The sequence below is a fragment of the Malurus melanocephalus genome, unplaced genomic scaffold (assembly GCF_030028575.1).
Source record: "Malurus melanocephalus ecotype Western Australia unplaced genomic scaffold, MMel_1.1 scaffold_30, whole genome shotgun sequence".
Classification (NCBI taxonomy): Eukaryota; Metazoa; Chordata; class Aves; order Passeriformes; family Maluridae; genus Malurus; species Malurus melanocephalus.
In genome coordinates, this window is record NW_026623262.1 from 448,612 (window position 1) to 459,889 (window position 11,278).

Genomic DNA, 11,278 nt, shown 5'->3' on the forward strand with positions numbered 1-11,278 from the left:
GGTCTGCACTGGGGCCAGCAAAGGTCTGCACTGGGGTCAGCAAGGGTCTGCACTGGGGCCAGCAAGTCCAGGCTGCACCTGCAGCTACCAGAAACAGTGGAGCATTCAGGCAGGGCACCACTAGTTCCCTGAGCCCAGAGCTCAGAGGGTTGTCCCCATCCCCTGCCAGCCTTCAGAGCTGTCTCAGAATTCCCTTTGGCTTGGCAATCTGATGCGTCCTGTTTGCCCCAGGCAGCTCCCATATTGCAATATCATATTTTAATTAGGAGAAAAATTATATGTTGCATGCTTGAATTAAATTAAATTGCATATTTATATTTATAAGACACAGTATTGGCAGGATTTAAATGCTATATGAATTGAAGAACCAGAATACAGGTGTATTATAGTGATTTGTAGCTGAAACATTTGCTAGAAATGCACACAAAGCAGAGCAGTACCAAATGCTAATTTAATACCCTAAGACAACAGTCTGTGCTCTTGTGAGCACAATTTCCCATATTCTGTGTGAGCATTTATCCCCTTTCTTTATGAAAAGGTATTAAGATCTTTTGTTACAAACAAGCAACATAAAAAAAATATGTCATACCACTTCACAACTACTAATGAATAATATCATTTAAAACAGACTGGGAAATAAACTAGTATAACATATTCTACTCTACTAGTACTATAAATATTCGCAAGGTTGTTATTAAAGATAAATGCACACAGTAATTTTCTACTTGTRGGTTTTACAGGTATAATTTTGAATCATACAATATTTTTTAAAACACATCACAAGCATGGAAACCAACAAAAAGACTGACTGGCAGCGATTCCTTGTGATCAATAGCTGACGTCTCCATCTATCTTTGAGGGCCCACATAAATTATATCGTGGCAGTGTGAACCTTCAGGAGGAGTGATGTGATTAACTTGTTCAGGGTCACAATGGGGAGGGTCTGATTTTACATACAGATTTTACACCTGTGGCATTGCCCTTCTGTGGCTGCATTTGCAGGGGTACATTCTGCAGCTGCCAGCACCACCCTGAGGTGCTGCCAGGGGGATGGAGGGCTGTGGGCAGCTCAGCTGCAGCTCTGCATTCCTGAGGGGCAGCTTATTCACTCTTCACTGAGATCCAGAGCTGGGGTGAAGTATGAACGTCACGCACAGATCCGTGCCCAGCCTGAGAGCATTCCTGGGAAACCCTGGTGCAGTCGCAGCACTGGCTGCTCCAAGCTGCCCTTCCCAGACCACAACAGCCTCCACTCCAGGCCTTGGAAAGCAGACAAAAAGCCCCCTCCTCTGCAGCTCCCCTAGAGCTGCAAATAATGGACTTCTCTTTCCAGGCAGCTGMAGAGAGAACCACAGATATTTTTTTGTTTTGTTCAGCAAATACAAGCTCTAAGTTAAAGCCTAGCATCTTTAGATGCCTCAACAAAAGAGGGAAAAAGGGAATACACACTTAAAGAGAATAATTTCTTGGAGGCTCTGACAGGAGATGGCAAGGCGCCAGGCAGGGTAGTTGGAGAATAAGCCTCTTTGCAGGATTCTGGGATGTCTGTTGCTGAACTGCTTCAACTCACTTGAACTATCTAGAACTCATATTTAATTCTTATTCTTCTTTCTCTACATATTCTTACTTTCACTCCAGTCCTCCAAAACCAGACATCATAAGCTGTGAACCCCAGGCCCAATGTGCCTTAACATTACCCCATGAAACAATACTGGCAGGACAATTTATTTCTGCTCAAAACAATCTCCCCATCCTAAAATTGTGATTGTTAGGTTAGCATCCCATTGAGATGAGAAGAGGAAAGAGCTGCACTTTCAGGTTGTGCCTAAAATTTTAAGGAAGGCAAGCTGCACCGATTTATCCTTATTGTACTGTTTTATATCCACAAGAACAAAAAAAACTTCTTTTTAGTGGCAGATTAAATTGTGCAGAAATGGACTGACACTGAGAAGGCAAACACTGCAGTCTGCTTAAACAGGCTGAGTTGCACATCAAAGGCTGCTTTGCCACAAAAATATAAGTGTGTACACACTCTTGATTCCATAGGCAAYTTTATATTTAAAACATGCATACTTATTATTTTATTTGTAATACATATTAATATATATATTACATATTTTTTCAGTAAATAGATTTGCAAAGAATTTATGGTTTAGATTGTATTGATTTTCAGGAAACTTGCTTAGAAAGTAATTAAATGTATTTTATCCTTTAATGTTCTCTTTTTTGTTGTTTTGCATTGTGTTACTGAAACAAAACTAAAAACTATGGAATGGAAGGATTTTTTTTTTTTTTTAACTGAATATTATAAATGAATAGAGCAAGGGATGTTAATGTTTGTCATTTTCCTTATCTGAACACATGAATATGTTATATGCTCATTTCCATTGCAAATGGAACAACAGAATAATCATTGCAAACTGAAATGTACTGTACATTTCATTTCTTCATTTCTTTGAAAATACCACTGACAAAAATAATAAGTTGCCAGTATTCATGTTCTAAAGCTCTGCATCTCAATGAAAATTGAAGGAATTAATGGTGTCCATCCGGAATAAAGCACGGAGTGTGTTCTAGAAGGTTGTTATTATTCACTGCTGAAACAAAGTCAGGCTATGGAGCCCTGAACCATGACTGGGCAATTGTGCAAGGCACTGTACAAACATGTAGTCATCCTGTTTCTTGCACACCTCTCCTCCACCTTGCTCACACTTAATGAAAGATTAAAAAGAAGGCAGAGAAGAGATGTGACTCCTTATCATAGCTAYGTTAGTGAGGAAATACTAGAGAAGGAAAAGAGCTATTTGAGGTAAAGGAYAAATTTGCCACAAGAATGAACCTGAATAAAATGTCAGTGGTATAGTTAGAGTCACAATTAGGTTTCTGTCYATCTGAGCAGTAAGGCTCTAGAAGTGCCATGGAGCAAAAAAAAAAGCCCTCGTGAGCGTTAAAAAAAATCACTCTGAGTTTTTTAGCTTTCTATTATTCAGTGTTTACTTTGCGAAGTGCAGTAATGTCACCTTCTCATTTGGTCCCAGAGATTAAAAAATACAATGAGAGATAGCACCTAGCCCAAAGAATTTATTTTTATCCTCATAGACAACAGAACCAAAGGAAGAAAGATCTGTAAGTGCAGGCAYCAACTCTGAGCTCAAAATAACATTTGAAGACATGGTGAAAAAACGCATGCAGGATGGCAGGAGGACTGGTACTTTTCACATAATGATGAGGCTCCGTGGGCCAGAAAACAAAAATATGTAGAATAAATAGGCAGGAATAAAACCATAGGATGAATACAGGACAGGAAAGTAAACTGCATCCTACTGAACAGAGTGGAACTGACACCCATGTACACTTGGTCTTACTGCTAATGGGACACTGGGTCACATCCTGAAAACCCTTACTTATGCAAGTAATCCCACTAAAATCAATGGGAACCRTGACTGTAATGACTGCTTCCATGTCTCCACTAGGGATTGCAAGGTCAGGTCCATTTTTTGTGCAATATTGGATGAATGCTAGAAAATCAATATCTCTATTGAGACTTCTTCTTTTGGAGTAAAAATAAACCTGGACCATTTTAAGTTCAAATGTTCATTTTTCCTGGGTGTTTTTATAAATTCCTTTTGAAAGCAAAATGGTCAAATCAAATTGAAGCGAAATGCTCATCTTTTTGGTGTGTTTTACAGCTTGTTGTTATACCYAGCTTTGTAAAACCATGTAGGCTAAAGGCAACTTCATAGTTTCATYGTATTMATTCTTTATCAGTTAAAAAGAAAAMTTTTAGTTTTAGCAATTCCTTCTATTCAGATGAGTCAGGGCTAAGGGATGAGAGGGGAGAAAGAKAATTCCAGACTCTATTGTTTTAGGATTTTTTTTTTTTAATAGAAAATATTTCGGTCCTTTTGCCTCAGAAAATTCAAAGAAAGAAGGATTTTTTAGTAAAAAGATTTTGATGCAGTCGCAGAAATGTAACTCATTGTTACAAAGCATTGCTTTGGTAGCCTGGCAGAAAACCCTACTCAATTGTGTTCACATTACAAGTTATTATTATACCTCAATCATATGGAGCACCTTCAACTATCATTTTGTTTAAAATGCTTAAACCTAGCTTGGTATATTCATTCTTAATTTGCTACTAAACTACAGTTACACCTACTTGCAATTGTGTTCAAATTGAATTTTCATACTGAAATATGTTAAATTCTTGTGTTTGATTCCCTTAYACTTCTACTTATTTGGGTTAAAAGGATATTACGATTAACCCAAGGCATACAATAGAAATATTTTAAGGATTTTCTAATAGATTTATGTTTTTCTGCAAGCCCTTGATGGCTTGAATGAAATTTTAAGATGGATTTTGTTATGTTGGAGATGTGATCAGCTTCATGTCTGGCATGAACAGTGGTTTACAAAAGAAGACATCCCACAGAAAAGARCAGCTAATTCCTAATACATTAGAAGTGTAATATTCAGCAATTAAAAGACTAGCAAATAGGAATTGGTGTGCTTTCTCTCAGAGAYAGTCCCTTGAAATTCTGAGAAAATACATCCCAAATCCATTCTGCACCTGAGGCATCGATGGTCGACGCAACTAAAATATTTTTCCCAAGAAGTTTAATTCAACAACGATTGATGGAAGGATCAGTTCTCTTTCAATCCAGCTTAATGGGAATTATGGATGATCAAGAAATAAAAATGCATTGTTACCCATGTTTCAGCTAAGGTGACTGTATTTTTTCTGGGCCAATACAAAAGTATGGACTTATCCTAGGCTTCCAGCTCAGCTGGATTTACTGGCATGCTGTGGAGCAAATCCAAGACTGTGTTCAATGCTCAGATCCTTTTACCCACCTCTGCACGGCTTGTTTCCCACCTGCTGTGTGACACATTAGCCATAACTTCTTCCCCTCTTGCACCACTGCACAAGGGACTGTGGTTTGGCTCTGTACTGCTAACAACATTATTGACAAAACAATGCTCCTAAAGTGTAACAACAAGCTATTGTAGCACTTATTTACAGAATAATGTGCACTTTTCAGATGCTCCGTGCTTCTGTTGGTTTTGGGGCTGTGTTACTCACACAACATATTTAACTAGCACTAACAGCCTGAGACTACAAAATAAGATATAATTGAAAATCCAGAACAATTGGCACCATTACAACCTCACATGAGCACAACACAATACTACAGCAAGCAGAACCTGTGTCTTCATTGTGTGCCCCGCTTTGCTTCATTATCTGATTTTTTATGTTTTTATTGCAAATAAAGTTAACCCAAAACCCAAAACAATGGACAGCCCTTTACAGGCTGTTTTTTAACTAACTGGATTTAAAAGATTCCAATTCTTGGAAGAGTATAAAAATTAGGCGTCAAAACAGGTCAGATACTTACATATATCTTTTTGATRTGCTCATATGATAGGAGAGCAGATTGATAAAGGACAGAAGAAATGCTAAATATGCACCATGACAAACAGTGAAAAATTAAGTATTGTAACTAACATTAATTACACTCTAGTAAGATGAATAGGCTGCTCATCATTAATGAGAATGTACACCTTTGTCTAAGTTTCACATCTACCTGTGATAAATGTGCTAAGAGCGATAAAATACATCATAGTAACATTTGAATTAACAGCACACTAATAGATTGACATACAAGTATGAATAAAGCATTTAATCATAAACACTATACCACACCCAACAGCAAATTTTCTTTTTTGTGTATACATCAAGTAAAAAGTATAAACATTACAATTTTATTTCAGTTTATGCTGAGATAATCTAACGGGATTATCTCATACTATCCTAATATTTGTAATGCAGATTATTAGATACTTACGTGGTGGCTTTTGGGAGACATTCAGGCAGTTTAATTAAACAGGAAGGGGAATTTCTGAATAGAAAGGGTGGGGCTTGATCTCAGGACAAACTACCCATTGATTCTTGCCCACGTGGCAGGGGTGGAATATTCAARCAGTCCTCATGATGGGTTGACTCCAATGCTTATTAAGGGATTACTTCAATTTACTCTTAATGAAAATTGAAGCAAGCCTGCTARCCTACAGTTCTTGTCTGTATCTTCAACAGCCTCCCATCCTTTCTTTCCAGTGCCTTTTTCCTGGCGGGGAGGCAGAGGGGTGATGGAGCCAGGCATGCAGGAGGAGCAGCCAGTGCTGCCCCGTGTGCCTGGGGAGCCCAGGGCTGCAGGCAGCTGGAGCCCCCCGATTTTAGAGGAGCTGGGATGTGCAGATGCCACTCTGCCATGTTCTCCCTGGCAGAAGAGACTGAGCAGGGATGGATGTTTGGCACAGAGCCAGAGTGCACAGGCAATAACTGGCACAAGTGTTCTTCCACACTCAGGGCCAAGGCTCCAACACGGCTGGAAAGGAGTGGGCTGGATTTCACTGCCCACCTTCTCTCATGCACTGCTCCCAAAATCTCCACTTCAATGAAGAGCTTGAYAGGCAGAGATGAGAAAGCAGAGGGTAGGAGAACAGGAGGAATCTGTTGCAGTAGAAGCAAAGCAGGGCTCTGTTACAAGAAAGACTAACAAATGGTGTAAAGACCAGCTGTAATTCACAGAGCAAACATTGTGAATTAGCTAAACATTGCCAAGAGGGAATTGCTTTAGCCAAATAGTTTCCTGAAGATCATTCAAACAGTGCAAGCTCATCAGTGTATTTTTAATGCAATTAAGCAGATGGTTTAAAATACTTTAATTACTGCCAGGGCTCACCTAGGCTGCACAGTAAGATGACACTGGACTTCTGTAGTGCCTAATATAAAATGCTGATATAAAATACTGAGAGACATTATACAAGCAATGTATAAAAACAGATCCATTTACATGGACCACAAAAAGGCTCTGCAGGTCAGCAAGCCTATGGATATGAGTGAAAAATTGTGTTTGCTGTCACTGTAAACCACTCAATGCCAAGGCAGCTTCTGCTGGTTATCTGCTGGGGAAAAGCAAAGCAGCAGTGTAGGGGAAGGAAGTCCCCACATGCAGAACAAGGCAGGCACACATGGCCAGAGCACTTCAGCCCAGCTTTTCTCTTCTATCTAAACTGACAGATYTCTCCAGGAGAACTGCAAGTTTTTAAAACTAATGTAGGGATTTCAAACAGTCTGTGTGTTTTGTACCATTCTACTGCCACACCAGCATGCAAGCCAGCAGGATAATACAGTGTGRCTGCACTGGTAGCTGCCATACTCACATTGAAAACATATATTTTCTTCATTGTTACCCTAAATGGTACATCACCTTGTTTTCCTTTGCATTCCAACTGGCAACTTATTGATTAGGGGAACACTTCTGAGCTTCTCCTTCCTATGCAATAACCTTTATAATTTCACATTTCTAAATGCTAGAAGCACACTAATGTAAGTGGGAAGAGTTTCCTCTGCTATTTCACATACTTAAGGAGAAGATGTTATCGATTCATATGCTTTACTTTAGAAGGGCTTTGCAAAGGCAGTAAGTATTATTATTTTCATTTTAGCAAGAAGGAAAATGGCACAGAGATTGCCCAAGGTCACCCTGCAGATAGGTGAGAAAACCAGGATTAAATTCAGATCTTTTGGGTCTCTGTGCAGAGACCCTTCTGCTGAGCTATTTTTGGAAGCCTCCAAGTGAAGCATAGCCATGATACACAAGCCATTCTCCCAGTCTAAAAATAATTTATGACGTTTGAATGAGTTTTTCTCCAGTATTTTTTGATGGCTATAACTAGAAGTGAGCTCTTTACAATAAAAAAAAAGAAGAGCTGAAAGAAGCAAAATTTTAAAATTTTGAGCTGAAGAAATTTACARTGGTTCAACTCCTGTCTCATGGACTCTAATGATGGTAACAACTCAAGCACTGTGTGCAGTAGCCACTGAAATTTYCATGCACAAATTTTGAGTTGAACTCCGGGTCATGGAGATAATCTTCTTTTACAGTTTTAACAATAACTGCAGAAATGTATTCCTTATAAAAATTAATACAGGTTTGCTGAAATCCATCTACCTAAAGAAAAAAAAAAAGGAAATGGTGTGTGGAAATCTAGTAATTAGGTAATAAAATTTGAAGCTTGTGGAAATTTCAATATGTTCCACAAAAAAAACAGCTTGATAAATTGTGAGTCAGTACCAGAAATGGCAAAAAATTATTCAAAGGTGCTTTCAATATGTATTTTTTGATAATTAGTTCAATTATTTTTTATTTTAGCAGATTACTAAATCTGCTCTCCTTTCCAGACCTTCCCTTTACTGAAGCTGATTGCTACCTGCAAATACAAGTTTTTTATTCTTTTTTTAAGAATAAATTGTCTCTTACTCTTTTTCGCTATCTCCCTTACATAACACAATATCCTGGGGTTTAACAGTACGTTAACAGTTAAAAGTTTACTAACAAGTTAGTAAAACCTAAAAATTATATCAGTGTGGAGAAAATTAAATAAGTGACCTCACATACAAAGAAATCAAAATATAGTCACATATTTCATTGTTTTAAATTTTTGTTAGAAAGAAGAAAGTAGTTACAAATTCTAAAGGAGAACCTGGGGGATTATTGCAGCTTTACTTCAGTAAGACTGTCGACCTACAGCATGTAAAACTCAGTTCTGGCCTTTACTTTGCATGAGCARCTCCCACTGATGTCAGTATGTTCAGACTAAATTCAGGATACTATTTTCCCATGGCTCCTACTGCTATTTYCAAATGGATAGATAATGCTCAGTTTTTTAAGCCCACAGTTGTGAGAATCCTTAGTATTAGGCATGACCTTTTCTGCAGGCTYGCTCTCTGATCTCAACAAATCTTCTGACTAATCTAACAATTTGCTAACAACTGCCTCAATGGAGAAAAAAAAAAAATCATAAAATTTTCATTCTACATGCAAACTGTGCAAATATTGTACATGTTAGTAACATGTTTTACAATCACTGTTTTAAATGTCTGTGGTCCTGMAGATATTCTGTTTTTTCCAGGATATGAGTAACACTTCATCTCTGGACATAAACAGCATTTAATTGGACGAATGGCTGATTTACTAACATGAACTTCCCTTAAAACTTGTAGTAATTAATTTTTTGTTATTCACCAGGGACTGTTGCTTTTCAGAAATGGATTAGGAAGAAGCCAAAGTGACAAAMTACTTTCAATACTTCGAAAGCATTAATTTGCAGAAGCATAACTTTTCAATGTTTAATCTAAATGAGGTATTAACTCCAGTGGGTCAATCATTAACTTAATTTTAAGCAACAACTTGATTTGTTTTATTTTCTGCATTGATCAATAGATCAAACCGAGTCTTTCAAGCTGTGGCATGAATAATCCCTCGGATACAACTGATTRCAAAACTATTAATGAGCAATAACTYGGGATAAACTAAAACTCCACCTGTGCAGTAGTCAATATATGATCTTCATACAYAGGGTTTCCTGACTTGCTTTGTTTTCCTCCTCAGGACTTCTGTGGAAAAATATGTGTGCAACCCTGCACTGGTACTGCCTTAAAGCATACAGGAAGTCAGCTGAAACCCCATACACTTCAGGGGAATTCAGCAGTTTTGTAGTCAGCTATGACTGTCGATTATTTTACTTTTTAATTTCAGTATGCTGTTGTTTTGTGTGGCTATCCACAATTTTCCAGTCACTCCTTTTATTTGAAGACTGAGGTAATATTCTCAGAGAAATACATAGTGACATCTGGTCATGTTGAAACTTAAACATATGTTGCCCCACAGCCCTGTCTCAAACAGTTTTAGAACAGTAAGGAACAATATCACAAACCTTTTTCCATTGCCACAAGGAAGACAGAGAAACCCTGAAGTGTATGTTAATATATTTTTYACCTCAGAGCTTTCTAACACATTTTTGTAATTACTCTGTCCTTTACAACACCACCAAATTTAAAAGRCTAAGCTGGCGTGTTTACATCATAATCAGAACAGAATAAGAAATTTTGCAGTCTAGTATGATGGRAAGTGTGTATTTTTCCTGATGCGGCACGAACTCCTTCTATTTATACTTTTCAATCATTCAGCTTTAGATAGCCTGGGCTAGGCAGTGCCGGGCTGGAGAAAAGAGCAGAGACTGGAGGCTGGAACACAGCCCTGACACTGCAAGTCTGCTGTGCTGTGATTGCAGTTTTGTCACCAGGAACTGTCACTACAGCACTCATGGAAACTGCAGCTGCACCCACCTGAAGGCACCAGTGCATCATCTGCCCTGCTCTCAGCCCAGCCCATGGGTASGGCTTGTGCACTTACACTGCTCCTGGCAAGAAATCCACTAGATTTTATCTCCCGTGAAAGCTTTTGAAAATGTTTGCACTTTCCCTTTCAGGGATGTGGGGCACAAAGGAAATGTTTTATCTTCTAGGAAATTTAGTATCTATATGTTAAAGATCCATTTAGCGTTAATGAAAAAAAATATTTTTGTCTCCATAAGGAGCAGCTATTGATCTATAGCAACTAAAAGGCTTTGAAACCTTTTTCTCTATTCTGTGTCTCATCAGAGCTGCTAAAGAACCACTGAGAACTGGAACCTTACACTGAATAGGTAGGATTCAATCTACCTGTGCCATCTCACGAAGCAAGACTTCAAAATGTGCTGGTGCTTAACTGAGCCTCAGAACTTGAAAAAGCTGCAAAGGAGGCTGTGTTGAAATCGAATCTTTGGTGCCTGACACTACCAGGTACACGGAAATTCATCAGCATGATAAGTGTTCCTGCGTGCAGTATCAATAGCCCTCTTTCTTACGTGATACAAAATTAATCCTTCACTTCAAGCAACTTTTTCTTGGTCACTATATCTTATTCCTTGGTGACAAATGGACAGGATGTGTGAGAGAGGAATTCAGCACAAAGGAGATGAGGCAAGGTAAGCAGACATGCTGTAAACCTCCCACTGCCTACCTCTGGCATTTCAGCACTTCTGTCACCTGCTGCTCAGACGAATGATAAAAGTTAGTATTTCCCAAGACTCAAAAGAAGCAAACAGGAGCTTTTYCCCCTTTTCACACATGGGCATTATTTGGGAATTGCAGGCCTCCAAGGTGTKGCAGAACAGGGTACTCTGTTGGGTAGGCACTGGCCCTCTATGATTGCCTACTTAAGGTGCATTAGAGCCAGAGAGGCTGARCACTGAGCTCCCAGCCTGTGGCTGTCTGACACAGCCCAGTCCAAACAAGCCCGATAATGACAGCTCTCTTAGGAGCTGTCACAGCATCACATTAGTAGTACACATTAGACTGAAATTTCTGAAGCTTCTTTGGAGAAAGATTTTC